Genomic DNA, 18669 nt, shown 5'->3' with positions numbered 1-18669 from the left:
ACGCAATTTATAATAATAGATAATAATAATAACAAAAATATAATACTATAATAGTAATAAGTAATAACAGTGATGGCAATCTCTCCGTCCGTCCACCTTGCTCTTCTCTTTCAGAAATCTAATTTACTTTTTTATTATTATTATTATTATTATTATTATTATTCCATAACGAGAGAAGTGACCGCAGTTTCTCACGGATAGAATACATCATTTATACATGACAACGATGTATTGTACCTATAAACTATAAAGTACCTCCTACTATTTTACCTGTTCCATTGCACTCCCTATAGACTATAGCCCCCACTTATGAACACTTGCCAATCGTATCAGTTTTGTGATCCTCTTATATTGTAACCTTCAAACGGCTGCAGTAACAAGTAACGACGATACGGCGTATTCTCTATCGCTACTGCCGCCGTCGACCTTGGCCGTTTGTTTTAATATTATTATTTTTTTTTAGGCACTTTGTCCTTCCATGGTTTCCTCTACCCCCTTCCTAGTCCTGGACCTACTAGCGGCGATAATAATTGTGAAATTAATTTACATAGGTACTTCCTCCCATAGTATCCGTACACCCGTGATTCACCGGTAATTCTTTGCCTGCCAATCACCAGAACTCGTACACAGTGCGAGTACGCCCACCATCACCGTCGCGTTGCACTTGTCTTCGACAACAGACGAAGAATACAAACAACATCCATAATAATGTAATATTTTACTGCATTGGGTAAACGTACGAGTTTTTTTAACATATATCCGCTCACGTGTCTTTAACTTGGCCAATGACTAGGTATATTATTTTCGTATAAACTGGTGTATATAACGTTTATTATTGTATTTATATAATATATTTTTCAAACAGCTATATAATATTATAAACACGTTAATTATTGGCATTTAAAAAATTAAAAAGGTAGTGTTTATTAATACATTGTGTTTGAGTAGAATCTATAAAACAGAATCATTAAAACGTAAATTAAATATCAACTTATAAGTAAAATTATTTATAGTCGTTCATTTTCATTTTTAATATTTCATCCAATTGTATTTAGAAAAAATTTATTTCAAACAAAAAAATATTTGAGAGTAAATAACAATTTTAATATTATGTATATTAATATAATATTTATTTTATGAAAACGCATCAAGTTTTTTAAGCAAGTAATCAATTTATAAAATTTGAGATTGATCAAAACCAACTAAAAAATAATAGATAACTATTAAATATCCCGAAAAAAAATGTATTATATTTGAAATTTAAACATTTAAATAAATCAATAATAACCAGATGATGACCATGAATATCATATTTCGGTTTTTTATTATATAATAATATTGGGATCTCTGATAATAATAACAATGCTATTTTATAATCAACATCTCATAATATGCTTATATTGATTTGCATTTCCCATTCATTATTCATTGTAAACACAATTAGGAGATCTCTATGACAATAGAAAAAAGAAACGTATAAAACAAGTTAAGACGAAAAAAAATACAATTAATATAATTTAAACTTAGAATGCTCAATACCCATATTAGTACTACCATGATAAACATTATTTCTCACTAGTCACTTTTGCAAAATATATTTTACATTAATTTATAAATAATTGGATGTGACACTATAAAAACCAATTAAGTTTGAATTATAGGTTACTACGTAACAATAAGTACAGTTAAATCAATTCACTAGGATTCAAAGAATTCAACGTGTAGTACAATTTTATAATAATATTTTTAATAAAAGCCAATTCGTTCAACGCGTATGTATAGAGGTAGGAAAAGTATGATCGAAAAGCCCAGTTCCGATTTCCGGGCCAATGACCGGAACTGCAACTCGATTAGATTATAAACTATTTCATTATTACAGACCTTTTGTATAAACTCTATATTTCTATTGTATCCATTAAACTTTGTAAAAATGTATTTTTAAAAACATAGTAGAACACACTGTTAATTATTTAAAAGCAATGATAAAACCTATTGCATTCTAAACTGAAAGTAATTTTAAACAAAAATATCCTATAGAGGATACAGGGTGTTTGAATATTTTTTTAAAATTTTTAACTCTTTTAAGTTATAAGCAGAATTTGGGACTTATAACATTTTCATATCTATCATAGATGACAGATGTGAATTGTGAGATGTAGTAAAACATAGCAGAGTGATAAACAAATACGTTTTATAGTACGAAGAATTCAAATATAAAATTTTATTTTACTTATTTTTTGCATATTTTTAATTGTTTTTGCTACATATTGTAACCGTTCGAAATTTATTATTTCAAATGTTGACTAATAATTAACAAATATTTATTTTAAGCATAGTATTACTATTTGTGTAGCTATTTATCAAATTTTTCACATTATCGTGATCTATAAATACTCAACAAAAGCAATTTAAAACGATTAAAAACAGTATAGTTATCCTAGTTGGATAATCTTAATAGAAGAGCTTTTTTTGTTTGAATACGTTCGAAAACACCTAATTAGTTAGGTACCTAAATAGTTCAATGCAATTGCAAAGGTAAAAACTTTATTAACTGCAACAAATGTTAAGTAATTGTTTATCAATGTTATATTTACATACACTATACAGAGTGTCCCGCGAGAATTTACCCATTACAATATCTCCTGAAATGATGGAGATATTATAATTCTGGTTTTTTAATAAGATTCACAGGGACAAGAACTACTATATTTCATGTTTTAATTATTTTTATGTTTTGGTAAAAAAGTTAAAAAAATGTATTTTTTTATTTAATTATTTAAAAATAATTGAAGATAGCCATTTTGCAGAGTTTTTTTTCCTGAAAATATTGACATTTTAACATTTTAATTTCATCGATTTCCTGATTTTTAATATTTTTTCTAGTTTCGAAAAAAACTGCGAATTATTTAATACGATAGTACCATAGTATTATTATATCAAACATGTGGCCCGCGTGTTCGTATGGCTGGCGAACGGGTTTCAGTGTGGCTTGCAATAAATGTCATATTTTATTTCTTCAACATTGTTAAATTTTTAAATAAAGTTAATAACTATTGTACAAAATATTAATATGTACGTTTTTTTTATACCTAGTATTAAATACGGTTATATTATAATAATTATAATAGTTAGATAAAACAAATGTATTTTGATTACTTTTTATTTATTAAAAAAAAGTGTTTTGTCCGCCAACATATAAATATGTAATAGTTAATATTTTATGGCTTGTTGGTAATTTGAGTATGGCAAAGTCTACAATTTAAATACCTAATTTAATGTTTTGATATTATTATCTTATCCCATTTTTTGGCAAGACATAAATATGATAAAAATTTTGCAGTTTTTTCGAAACTAGAAAAATATTAAAAATCAGGAAATGATAAAATTAAAATGTTAAAACGTCAATATTTTCAGAAAAAAAAACTCTACAAAGTGGCTATCTTCAATTTTTTTTTAAAAAATTAAATGAAAAAATACATTTTTTAACTTTTTTACCAAAAGATAAAAATAAATTAAAACATGAAATATTTGTAGTTCTTTTGTCCCTGTGAATCTTATTAAAAAACCAGAATTATGATATCTCCATTATTTCAGGAGATATCGCAATGGGTAAATCCTCGCGGGATACCCTGTAGAGTGTATTCTTAAAAACCAAATTTTTTTTCTATCTAATAAATCCTTTTTGTTATTTATTTGTAATTGATTTTTTCATTTAAAGTGCATATTTTTAAGTTTATTAAGTCATATTTTAGTGTTTTTTTTTTTTAATGCTTTATAAATCCCGAACCCTAATTATAAGTAATTATAATTTTTCACAATGATATTATTTTATAAATGTTTAAGATTTTGAAAATTTTGTAGTGATCAAATAAACATGGATGACAATTATTAAGTTAAATGTTCATTGTAATATTTTTAAAAACAACTAAACAGTTATAAAAATAATTTTTCAAATGTTCAATCTAAGAAGCACTAAAAAACTTATAGAATTCGTATCTTAAAAAATAATAGACTTATCACCTCATCCGTATTCAAAATTAATATACTTATTGAATGAGCTCGCAACTTTTTATTTAATAAGTTTTTTTTGTATATTTAGTAGTTGCAATAAATATTATAATTATATCAATGTCTATAAATATATTCAATTTAAAAAAAATATGTTATTTTAAATGAAGTAGAAGGCCATATAATATTAATTTTCGAATTTGTTAATTTTTATTTTTATTGACCAGATACCTTTTGATTTTTCTATATTACAAATATCAAAAAACAAAGGCACAAAAGGAAATTAAAAAATAATTAAACGTCTAGTTAATAAAAAATATTACAGTGAACACTATAATAAAATAAATTCCAAGTAATATTTAATTTTACTTATGCTTTGAATTGTAATCTATTATTACTCAATATTATAAAAATATGTAAATAAAATATTATTTGTTTGAATTAAATTATGTTTTTCTTATAAGTGACAAGTTCTAGGTGTAATTATATGAATGTGCACTGCTTTGGTAAAAAGTGACAACCATTAACAATAAATATTGTTTTATTTAACATTTCATGGTTGGTTAATTTTTCTAAAAATACCAGTATTAAGTATAATTTATTATTTATTTTTAAATGTTATAGAACTTTCAAAGAAATTGAAGAATTTAAAATAATTATATCTTAGTCGAAATTTAAACATGGCTATTATTCAAAAAATTAATATTTTTAATAGAATACTATTGAAAATATCTTTCAGTTATTTATTTAACACACTATTTTAAGTGGCCTATGTATGAAGTGTCTCTCACACTCAGATAAGCTCCAGATTATTTAGATAAATTTAATATTTAACTAGTCAATTAAACATCTCATTATAAAATAAAATTTGTATATTAAAGGATCTGAAATGGATTACTATAGAATCTAATTATACAAATGGTGGTTGGAATAAAATAGTCAAAATATACTACTTTTCTTAAAAATGATTCCATACTAATAAAAAAGGAAAACGTTAATTATAAAATGTGATAAAATAATAGCATTTTTTATAATATATTTTTTACTTTACGGAAACATAAAAATGCACGTATAATTTTAAGAATGTTCTAATTTTGTTTTATAATATAGACATGCTGAGTTACTATTACAATGTCGTTTTATAAACACGATTGCCAACATAAATAAAGATTTACACTAAATACTAAAATATAATCTTAGCTTATAGATATGACTTATGTATTAAAAAACATTATTTCATCATAATTTGTTATGATTCAGTTTCTTGTTCTACGTTAATTACAGAACAACAATATTATATTAATTAAATACTTTACATTTTACAATATTTTAATTATGTTATTTATTTGATACTTATTTCGTTCAATATAACTAAATAAGTTATTCTTATTGGGTACATTTGAAAATTTATTATTTTAACATTAATACATTTTTCAACTGGAATATAATCATTAATTAGTAATTACTTATAAAATATAATTTTTATTTTTTACTACTTATATAAGATTGTTTACAGCTATTTAATGAAACCTGTAAATTATAAAAATTGTATAATTATGAATTATGAATTATTTAAAATTTCTACTCAATGAGCATAAGTTATCTAATAGATATATTTTATCCGATGTTTTGATTTATAACTGTATAATATTTTAATGCTTCGTGTACTGACGCACACACGGTACAGGTTTCGTTAAAACGGTCCCCAACAAACGACCGCCGTTCTTTCCCACCTTAAATTGAGGCATCTGCAGAATAATTCTCATCAGCTGTTTCCGTGGGTAGGGAAGGGTCATATATTTACGCTATGTTCCCGAGTTCATCCACCCTCCTATCGTACCGTTACACCCCACGGCAACAAAACACACACTACCCACACGTGGAGAATTTACCCAGTTTTGTGTACAATGTGATACTCTTGAAAAAGACGAGGCGCTGATAGAATACTATACGCTTGGTTGCGTGTTAATACTAATATACAATTATTAAAAAAAATAATAATAATAATTTTATACGCTAACCACTAATTATTTAATAATCAGGTATTTCATAAAATATTTGATCGAATATTGAATGAAATATTCAAAATATTCTGTATTTATTTGGTCAACAATATTTTAATAGACATATAAAATTATATTAATACTAATATTAATTAGCCATTAGAATTTGCACTAATATCAATTACAGTCGCGTCATAAAATCGTCCTTCGCTAAGGATGTGTGTGTGATACTGTGAAAGGCGTCAGAATAAAAATAGTGAAAAAACCGCGAAAGCAAAAGAAACGTTCCGTGAAAGCGAAAACGGTTGAGTTGCTTCGTCAATTAATTTCACAACAGTGGCGAGTTGATGACAACGACGAGATTGTGCAATACAATTCTAGACGATATGCATTAACCAATGTACAGAAGGCTAAAACAACAAGTTTTAAAAAAAAAATTGTTGAGCGTTTAAAATAATTAACTTTAAAATTTTTTATATTATGCACATCAACAATATTAATATTTTTTTTTAGATAATATTAGTTTATTGAAATAAAAAATTAAATAATAATAGTAATTAGGTATCTAAGACTTAAAACAAAAATTAATTAACATGGTTTTGAATAAAATACGTATTTTATAGATTTTGTTTTAATTCAGGCGATTTTTAGTTCAAAGTTTGTTGTTTAGGTTCCATAAACAATAATAATATGCATTTTAAGTAACGATATTACAGTGATATAGTATAACTTTATATTTCACAATAATACAGCCATTGACATTAATAATTATCTGATTATTTAATATGTAATAATTAATAATATATTATAATCAATACACATGCTACGGAAACGACTGACGAGTTGGGCGCGAAGGGCAATTAGATAAGTTTAATGTGACGGCGGCAGCGTCGGCAGCAGCTACGGAGGCGGCGTTGACCTAGTTAGAAACAGGCCCTGGTCCCCGGGAGCTAAAAGAGAGAATACGCCCAGAATTGTAATAGAAATTATACCATACAGTTGCAAATGCAATTTTTTTTTAATTAATAATAATGCATACCTATTTGTTCAAATGCAACAGCCAATAATACAAGTATAAATTATTATATACACTTAAAGTGAATACCTAATATAATATGTAATAGTTACTATAAATCTTGAAAACCATTCGTCTTACATGATCTTTAACGACCAAAATATTTTAGGAAGGTAATATTAAAAATACATTTAAAAACAAAATATATCCTTTCTAACACATGTCTTAAAAATACGTCCTGTTTATTCATAGACGTGCACAGCCAGATGGTTTGTAACAAGGGGTTCACTGTACCTTGGGGTAGAATTGGGACGGACCCGTTCTTTTACATTGCGTACTAACACGCGCGTTTTATCCCTAGGGGTTACAGAACGTATTTAATGGTTTTTTTTCTTATTCCGTCCCTTAGACCAAAATCGGAAAAAAGGTAAAGTAATTGAAAAAATATATATAGCAGGTGTTAACTATATAATAATACATAGTTATGGTTACGGTATTGAAAGTATAACTAATTTTATTTTCGTAGAATATTGCCAATCCAAGGATGATAAACAAATATATTTGAGGATTTGCGGTAAGTTTTATTTAAAAAAGATGATATTTCTGAATTCATTTTTTTATTTTAATGCATGTATACCTAATACTCAGACATGTGGTAAGGGTTTCAATGTTTTCACTAAAGTATCTAGAAAAAACACCCATGTATAGAGGGTATAGCCGGTAGGTATAAAAATAATATCTATTTTTGATTCTCAAAAGTATATAGTAGAATAATTATAAACGACAGTATAATTTTTACTTTCATTTAAAAATTTAGACATGGTTTAGACTGTTTATAAAGATATGAATTTAAGTACTGTTTGTTTACATTTTGATTACTTTAAACGACAACGTTAAAATAATTTAGGCTTTAGAATTGCGTAACGTAATATCACGATAAAAAAAATTTAATAATAATAATAAACACATATATGTCTATTAAAATCATTAATAATTTGATTACGATTGTCGTCTAATTGACCTACATAAGAATATCACTGATAGTCGTTTAATGATTTGTAATAAATTTAATAACTAAGTTCCTCCTAATCCTGCTTATACTTTCATATAATTAATTATTATTAAAACAATTATTGCTGGTACCTTTGATATTTATGTACTACATACAAAGCATAACACAAAATGTAAAATACGCCTATACTAGTTCAAGTTTCAGAAAACAATGCACACTGAATAAGTTAAAAAAAAAAAGTAAAAACCACTTATAGTAGGCTTCAAAATAAGTTTATTACACATCATAATATTATAATTATTCATTATAATTTATAAATATAATAATATAACATATTTACATCATCCAATAAAAAATAATTATATTGATACTTTTTATAAATGCGGTGAGTAACTAACAAAAAATAAAATATATACATTCTTCTCTTGTATATTTATTTATTAGTATACTTAGTTTTGAAAAAACTTGGTTAAAATAAACAGTTTTTACTGAAGAACTATTCTGTTTCAAAATAATATTTTTTTTTCATTTTACAAGGACCAACTGCAGCAGTTACGGTTGTCAACCTATTCAAACACGCTGAATTGGTGTCAAGGCACAGACAGCGCAACACACGTGTGTGTATAAGTTAGGTGTGACGATAAGAGAGAGGGTGGAGGAATAGATACACAAAAGGTGATTGTCATTATGGCACTGGAAAGTTATTTTATTATGTGTTTACTAATTGTGATTATTGTTATAATTTTTAAATGTCAGTATTATATAGACTAAGAAAAATAATTTGTTTTAAAATACTTATAAGGTATTTTTTTTGTAATTTAAATTTCTATTGTCACTTTAAAACCACGATTTTGATCAAAATTATGGTGATATAATTTTTAATTTATACATTTATCCAGAAATCTAGGTATAAAAGGTCATGTAAAATTACAAATAATATCTTTGATAAAACTATTTTAAAAAACACGTATAATAAAGTATAATATATTTCATCAAAATCTACGAGTTATACAAAATTAGATATGAACTTATGAATACTTAATCGATGTTTAAATATAATACGAATAATAAGTTAAATTAAAATACAAAATCATTAAAAAAATATTATTAAACAAGAGAATACCGATTTTATATTTTACATAATATGAATATTTTTTAAGACTATTTTATTTGTATTTATTGATTTTAACGGTCTTTAATTAGTTTAATTATAAATATTAAATATGTTTAACATTAACTTTTGATGTCAAGGTCTAAAAAATTACGACGGTTCAGGTTTATTTCGAATAAGTTCCTCGTTGTAATTAAATCAATATAATTGAAGTAAATACCTAAGTGGTTAAATATATTCTCTTACAAAAAAAATTGAGTAAGAAAAAAAAATTAGATAATATTATATTATTATTAATTAGAACAAATAAATAACAAATATAGAGAAATAAATCAAGTTATTAAAATTTAAAGCATAATTGAGATAATATTAAACATTTTTGCACCGTTATTTATTGAATTGAAGATATGTCTCAGTGTCTATATTTAATAGATAAATTCTAGTTATTTTATTAGAAATGTTTGATGTTAAACACTTTTTTAACTATACAGCATTAAAAGAAATCAGATGAGCTTTCAGTTCATCGCTCTATCATTTTCTAACAGCTGATTGGTTGTAACCACGTTCGCCAGACCAAATTTTGGTAACATAACCAGGACATTTTTACAATTTTTTTTAGCCAGTTCAATTAAATTCTTGAAATACAAAATTTTGGTAAAGCGCATATACTAAATAATTTTAAAATTGATAAATATTTATTTAAAAAGACCTAACACATGTCATATAATATACTCATCATCTTTCGATTTAATAATAGGATAATGAAGCCACTAGACTTTACACAGTTTTTGGATAATAAACCCGTTCAATTATTTAATTTATATTTTATATCTTATTTTAAAAAACTAATAAATAAAAAATAATTCTACTGTAGTTGTAATATTTTATTGCCTATTATTTAAAAGAAATATATTTAACTGTACAATTTGGATTTTGAATTGTTCTATTTTTAGTTATTAGTGGTACGCGACTGATTGATAATATACCTAAGTGCTACGTAAAAAAAAGCTAGAAAACCACTGCTTTACACAACACATTTTTGTGGGATTTAAATCTACTTTGTACTAGTGTAATAGACCAACAACAAATTGCTAGACGTTATAATATTATATCAGTATATAATAAACTTTATATATTTGTAATTTAATTTGAAGAACAACATCAAACAACATAAGGACACAAATATTTTAAAATGATTGAGAAATGTCTGTTGTTCATCTCAAGAAAATCAAAAATGTATGAAAAATTCTAACATTTATTATTTTGTAGTTAAAATCATAATTGTGAAATAAAATAATTAAAAATAAATATTCAGTATTAAAATAAAAATCGTATAAATCTGTATAGAAGTTTTATGAATTTAGAATAATAATTTTCTTATGTGTTTCATTTGAATAAAATTGATAATAGGTATAGTAATAAAAAATTAACCATCATCGATGTTATATTATATTTTAAATCTAATTGTTAATGAATAATACAATTTTTTTTATTATCCATGGACCATGATAAATATGATATAAAAACGATTTAGGTACAAATATTATTCATGTATAAAGGAATACCTATAAAATAATTAAATTAATCTTTGTTTCAAATTGTAATTCAAATAAAAGTTACAATATTAATTATTTAAATAGGTATTAAAGTTTTCGGAAAAATCAAATTTATAACGTACTTGAAATATTTTTAGCAAATATACTAACACTTCTTAATAACTAAAAATGTGAATGTTCAAAACATCCCTCCAAATATACAAGGGTGGTTGCATTACAGCACATGAAGGGAGCGAACTGAAAGAGCGTTAACGTGGGTGTTGCCTTGACTACTTACCTATCTATAGTACTTGAGTAATTTTAGAGATGTATTTACTGTCACGTGAATTGTGAATAAAATGTATATTTTAATTAAATGTAAATTATTTATTTGAATTTATTCAAACAAAAAAAAATACTCGTTGTCATACGATAGATCAACATAAAATCTAGGCCACGTTATTGGTCAAATGCACCTAGATATTTAATTTGTTTATAGTGTTTAAACATAATAATTATCTATAAGTTATACCCCAAGTAACAGTTGACATTTGATGTTTTTTTTATTTTTAATTACGATAAAATATTAATGAATATAATCACAACATATTAATATAATTTGTTGTCACTCACCGGAAATATTGTGATCCTGTACGACGCACCCACCGTAGTAGATCGATATTTCTCGTACAAACGCTTATATTTTAAAACTAGGAAATGAGAAGAAACAAATCACTTAAAAACGCAGAAATAATATTGTATTAGACCACCGTATGTGATGCACTAATTTATCAAACAAAACCGATTACCGCGGTGAAACACAATTTGAACACAGAATTAGTACTCATACATTTTTATTATGTTATCAGTGTACGTAATTTTTAAATAGTTTATGATATATAATTAAATTATTATATTACAATTTTTAGGTATATATTTATAATATGTAAATTATATATAAATATAAATATAATATAAATAATATATAAACATTATACACTTATTTTTGTATAATTCCCGATAGTAAAATATTTTCGGAACAATAATGATAATAATATTGGTATATATAAAACGGAGTGACGGAAGGAAGATGGGAAGTGGGAGTGGAAAGATAGATAGAGAGAAATGAGTGAGAGTGATAGAGAGAGAGTGGATAAAGTGAATGAACGCATACAGTAAACACTAGGCAAGCCGACAATACTGCGAAGTAACCACGACTGTGAACAGGGCCGCCGACGACTTCTCCCTCGTGAGCGCACACACGCGCAGGCACAGACTACGAATCGAGGTTTTTCCCTGCTACAGTGTTGCCGTGCAGAATGCGCACATACACATTGTGGCAACACCGCAGTAAAACTAATTGACTCGCACGTTTTTCTTCTCTCACTCACTCCCGCACACACAATCACTCTCTCTCTTACACAAATACGCGGCTTCACATGGCCCTAAAGAAATGTATCTTTTGTTTAGTCACCACGGTATATGATCTATGATCTATTATTATTACTACTACTATGCAGCATGAGTGGGGGGATATAAAACGGATTCTTCGAGAGTATTAAAGAATTTAGAGTTTTTGTATAAGTTTTGAATGGATCTCTCAGCATTATAGAGCATTATATTATACATTTTAAATATATAGACATTGTCATAGACGTGCGCACAGGGCGTACTGAGCGCTCGCCCCGTGATTTTTCATGCGCTAAAGCGCCCTATGTCTCAATCTACCTCAATAATTAAATTCATTCAATTTTAGATAATTTTTTTACAGCAAATTTTAAAAAAGATTAAATTTTTCTTGGTTGATGCTATTAAATATGAATATAACTCAAAAATTCAAAATACTATAAAAATGTTTTTAACATTTTCCAAGGTTTCAGAGGAAGATTTATTTACTAAACTGAAACTTTTAAAAATTATCATGTTATGCAACTTAATGGTGATACTAGTAAATTTGTTTATGAATGGTTAATGGATTCATTGGTTGAAAAAAACTGGAAATTCCACAGTATGTACTTGTGTTTTTAGAACTTTAAAAATGTTTACAATCATATCTGTAAATAGCTGTATATGTGAACGCATTTTTTCAAAATTAACTATAGTAAAAAACAAATTATGTAGTACGCCAGTACAATGGGTCATGAACGTTTGGAGTCATTATTACTGCATTTCACAAAATAATAAATGGTATCAAAGGTAGATTTAAATGCAGTAATTTACGAATTCAATAATATGGATAATAGACGAACGTCTCTGTAAGATTTAAGTACATAAAATACATTTATGATTTCTAGCTATGTAATTCATAATTATTATATTTGTTAAATAATTATACTTTATTTTAATTTACCAGTACCTGTTTAGTATAAAGTATTTAAAATTATATACTTAAAATTATATTAAACTAAGTAAGAAAAGGGGGTTATAAAATGGTTGATCAGACATCAGAAGGCCGATGATAAATATGGGCAATACCCGCTTTAAGAGTCTGCGCACGCCTATGGACAAGTATTGCATTATTACTTATTAGGGTTTAGTCGAATACTACTAAAACTGAAATACTTAAATTTGAATCCTAAAAACATAATTGAAGTAAACAGATAAACACTTTTTTACTTTAACACACGGGCGAGCATTTCGGGGGTTTTGACGGGGAAGTTTCTGGAAGCTTAGCCTAGCTCAGGCCTCCCCATGAAAATAGAATTGTATTCATATACGTGAACCAAGTAAATAATAAACTAGTGATAGGGCTCCTCCATTTAACTACCCTCCTCCCCTAAACAAATAGGTCACTCAAAAACCAAAACTGTTTTAATTTTGATTTTGATACATCACAACTCATAGAAAAATTATCCACTAAATAATTTATAGTAGAATAGGTATATTTAAAAATAATTTGAATAACTACATTATTGAAAAAAAGGGTGGCATGCTAGGTCCATGCTAGGTCAATCACCCTGTATATAGATCATTGCAATATTAAATGAATTAAACTGGATATTGGCATGTTTTAGAATATTTACGTATAATACCTATATATTTAGTATCTATTATTTTATTTTTCTCAGTCATGAGACTAATATTTTAATCATCATTTAGTGTTTTTTTTTAAAGATGTGTTCTCTTGACTTACGTAATTATCGAAAATTTGTTACCTATATCTATATGATAATCGTATAGTGTGTATATAATAAAATATAAGTTGATAGGTGATGAAAAATATTAAAAATATAAGTGTATTAATTGATTTATGTGTTTTAATTTTAACAAAAACAATCAATAATTATATTTTTTTCGGTATCAATCTCATTTGATAACAAAAATAAAATAATTTAGGAATAAAAAATAAAAATTGCTTCTTAAACATAATAGCTTTTAAGTATAATAAAAATTATTAGGTAGAGTAGACTAGATATTAAATTACATGAAATTATTATTATTATTAATTTCACCATATTTTATAAAAATAAAATATTAATTGACATTTTGTTTATATACACTTTTATATTATTATAAGCTATAGTATTACGTAAAAATATTATAATGTAAAATTATTGAATACCAATAGTTTTCATTTTAATAATAATATATTCAATATTGCAACACAATCACTTGGCATTTTTGAACTAAGAAAAATTGTATAAGCCGTTACAAGATAATATTATTTAAATATTGGATGTAGTCGAGCCACAATTATTAATACAGCTGTGACCTCTATCAATAAACAAATAAAATTATAAATCCGATATACGATCTTTAAATATTTTTTATAACATTATTGCTATTATTGATTATAACTCAACAAGATCAGGAACAATGTCTTTTATCTCATGTCAGTATATAATAATGTATTTATTCATCAAAATGTATATAATCTTTTCGAATTTAAAATGAACATGTTTTCATAAGTACTAAAACGATTTAAAAATCATAACCAATAAACGAAATTATTTAAATTAGATAATGATAAGTCTTTTAAAATATATACAATTACAAAGTCACACTACTTTCAACATAATATGTAGCTATCATAATTTTTGACTTAATCAAAATTAAATTGCATTTGAGTTCTATAAACAGATGCTGTAACTGTTTTTCATTGACGACTTTTTTTTTAAAAAAAAATTTTTTATTCAGCCACGCATAGTATACATACAAGGGGGTTTTATCCTCCTAATGTTATAAATTAATTTTTTTTAATCAATTATGATTTATAAACAAACCCCAGTATATTTTGCTATCTTCGTACCATATCAATTCATTATACAGTAAATAAATAGGTAAACCAGCATGATGTGAAATTCCCATTAATCAATCACTATAGCAAATGTATGTTCAGCAGTCCTAATTTGTAGAACTAATATAGAGTAAATTAATATATTACCAAACTTAAAGGTAAGCACATTATCTATGTTTACTCGTAGTTATAACCAGTATAATTTACTAAAAAATTAAAATACAATAAAAACCAAGAGAAAACACAGATAATATTTTTGGCTTTAAGTTATGTTAATAATAGTCTAATATTAAAGTTTACTACATAACTTTAAACTACTGACCAGAAAATGTCTATGTGGTAGGTACGTTTAAAACGAACCATTGAAACAATACAAGTGCATTTTTAAGTTTATTATTATTTTATATGACAACAGATACCTATCTTTAATTTCATATTCAAAAGTAGAATATTTTTCGGAGTGATTAAATATATACAAATCAAAATCAGACGAGTAGTTTTTAAGTTATAAGTATTCAAAGTTTTGTCCGGAGTAGAATGGTGAAGGAATACTACCGTCAACTGTTGACAACAGCTACTTCACTCACCTATGCTTTTAATACTTTTAACTCATTAACTACTCATTCGAATTTTAATTTTTATGTATCGAAATAGTTAGAAAAATATTTTAATTTAGAATAAGAATACTTAAAAATGTATATTGTCATTCGAAAAATTAAAACATTTTAATTATGAAAAATATTAAATATTTAATATGTTTTTTAAAAAAAATGTTATTTCATTTCGACTGAAAATTATGTAAAAAATTATTTTAAAAAAATATGAATGTTGTTAAACAAAAAGTGTTTTTTTTTTATTATATTATTGTAATTTGTAATTAATTAAAAAAATAATTCAAATATCAAAATAATGTTACATAAGAGTCGAAATATTAATCAAAAGTGGTACATAATATATTATTATTAATAATAAATAATGATATACTTTATACAAATGAGTTACAACATAATACGTACTTATATGTCTGAAATATTAATAATACAAAAAATGATTAGTCTTTGAAACAATCAAGACTTGTATTGATTAATTTTTAGTATTTTCTAATATTTCTTTTTTCATATTCATATATCCATAATAATATTGAGTATAAAATCAATGATATAAAATATCATAACAAAATGTATAACATGTACACAATGTTTAATAAATAATCTTCAATATTTCAATATGTATGTGAAGCATTTGTGGAGTGAAAGCCAATTCATATTGCAATTATTCTTTCTTATAATTAGCGTATTATAAAATATTATACATTTATAAACCACAGCCCATAGGTAATAGGTGTTCTATAAATAAACTAACCACAAAACGCCCTAATTCATCAATGTTCATATAATAACTACTAACATGTAAATTATACTCCCAAAACACTGCTACATACGTTTGAGCACTATTTATTTCTGATATAACACGTCTGAGCACTATAGTCTATGATATATGAGGTTTATAGATACAAAAAGTACATACCATTTTTATGTATTGGTAAGTTTGGTATGGATTAAAATCAAAAAGCCGTGAGCGCGTCTTGCCCAAAATAAAAACATGGAAATTCAGTATTTAGTAAAGACATTTTACCTTAAAATTGTTTTAATTAATATGTACATTATAATTTTATTGAAAATGTAATATACATTTTAGACATGCTTTAATTATCGTAAATATATTAATACCTACCACACAGTATATTATATGTGAATACGTCATAATATATGGTTTATATATTTCTTAACATATATATTGACAGGCAGAGCCCAAATGTTGTGCGTGGATTTTGAATATCGAACAGGTAGAAATACCCAATCGTATTGGCGTATTTCACTACTAAAACCATAGTTCCATAAAACTATAACTAAGTAAAAATGGTACAAGTAGTTTTGTTTTGATAACTTTGAGGAGTTGACTGTGCCACATTGCAAGGTCGACAGTATATAATTTTATTGGCAAACACGCAGAACTTGCTATAGCCTGCGGCTGAGATAGGTACCAATGGACAAAGATGGCACTAATATCCTTGACATTCCTGTACATATATTTACTTGTATTAAAAAAACCACAATACTACTATATTGCCGGTTGCCCCGTGCGAGTTATATAAGCAGCCCATATGCACACTAATACTCGTATTACCTATATCAAATAGAATAGATTATGGTTAGTCATAATGAGGATCACTATACGATGGATTATATTAAGTGATCTCTTACTATGACATTAATTCATTAACTATCAGATCATTTCATTATTTATTTATTTTTGTAGCATAATAATATACTTAATATTTTCAACTTGGTTTAAAAAAAATATTATACTAGACATCTTGCTCCATATACAACAATAGACACAATAAATTATAATTTTTTTTAATATTATCTATAATAATATATAATATATATCTTTCATTTAAACTTTTGTTATGCACTCACACCTTATACTATGCCTCTATATATATTAGACTCTTACCCGTAATCATTATAAATAAATAGTACTTATTAAGTATATATCCATACTTTATGACAGGTATACTTAAATTAAAAATATAATTGCAACTTATGATATAATTAATATTATTCAAATTACTAAATAGTTATTAAGACTAATTTAATAATTTAGCCTATAGTGATCGATAATACCTCAATTATAAAGTAAATTTATAATATCTAAAGACTAAAGTAATATATATTACCTATATATAAAATAATATAATACAAATTATATTACAACAAAACTAATTGAATTGAATTATCAACAGGTAAACCTATTCTAAAGTGGCTAAGTATTTTTTATTATATGATAAATTCAATGGAAACTTTATCATTTTTATAATTATTAATAAAAGTACAAACAACAATACATTATAATAAGTAATAACTAGTAATACTAATAATATAAATTTAATTAAATATATCGTTGTACGTTTATAGTTATCTTAATGATCAACGCAGTCAAATCTGAAGACTTATACACATTTTTTTTTCTGTTAAAAAACTGGTTTTTTCAACAAAAACATTAAAAATTAATAATAAATATATTTTTTTTACTATACCAATCCAACTTTAAAAACAATTTTGTAAATATTTAAACCCACATCTGGAATGCCATAAAATGAGGTGAGTATACCACTACAACGTTTTGAGTATACACAGTTGACATAGTTTTAATTGTTTTCTGCATCATTACTTGTCGTATTTTAATATTTTATAAAGTTACAAGATTATATACTTAACTAGTATTTTGTTTTGCAAGTCACGTATACCTAGCCCTAGCGGTTTACAATTTTTATCGCAAAACGTGCAATAACAATACATGACAGATCTAATTAAACTGAGAAGGTAGAACTGTTATGGATAAAGGTAATAAAAAAATCAATAATGTACCTAATAATAATTAACTGCTTATATTACATACATGATAATATGTATATTGTATATATTACAACAATATTATAATACTAATACATATTTAGTATAATAATATAATAGAATATTTTAAACTTATAAATCAAATCAAGGTAACAAATATGTACTATATGATATGTATGATATATTATCATACACTAAAAATCACCACATAGCGACTATCTTATCAAAAATAAATTAAAATTGGATTTTATAAACTTATACACTTGCGTTAACTTATAAGTATAAATACCTACATAAGAATATAAAATAACTATACAATACTTTAAAAT

The 18669-nt window shown here is 25.1% G+C and overlaps 1 protein-coding gene across 3 annotated transcripts in view; it reads right to left on the bottom strand.

The window, feature by feature from the left end:
* The window catches only part of LOC113555029, a 45486-nt gene that overhangs the window by 16453 nt on the left and 10364 nt on the right, over positions 1-18669 (bottom strand). Inside the window, exon 1 of one of the 3 annotated variants that reach the window (XM_026959310.1) lies at positions 11318-11582. The exons of the other annotated variants lie outside the window; for them this stretch is intronic. The gene's annotated coding sequence lies outside the window, so the exon portion shown is untranslated. Of the gene's footprint in view, positions 1-11317; positions 11583-18669 lie in introns of those variants that run through there. 3 annotated transcript variants of the gene reach the window in all.

This window comes from Rhopalosiphum maidis, chromosome 2 (genome assembly GCF_003676215.2).
Source record: "Rhopalosiphum maidis isolate BTI-1 chromosome 2, ASM367621v3, whole genome shotgun sequence".
NCBI lineage: Eukaryota > Metazoa > Arthropoda > Insecta > Hemiptera > Aphididae > Rhopalosiphum > Rhopalosiphum maidis.
This window is presented reverse-complemented; position numbering and strand designations above follow the sequence as displayed.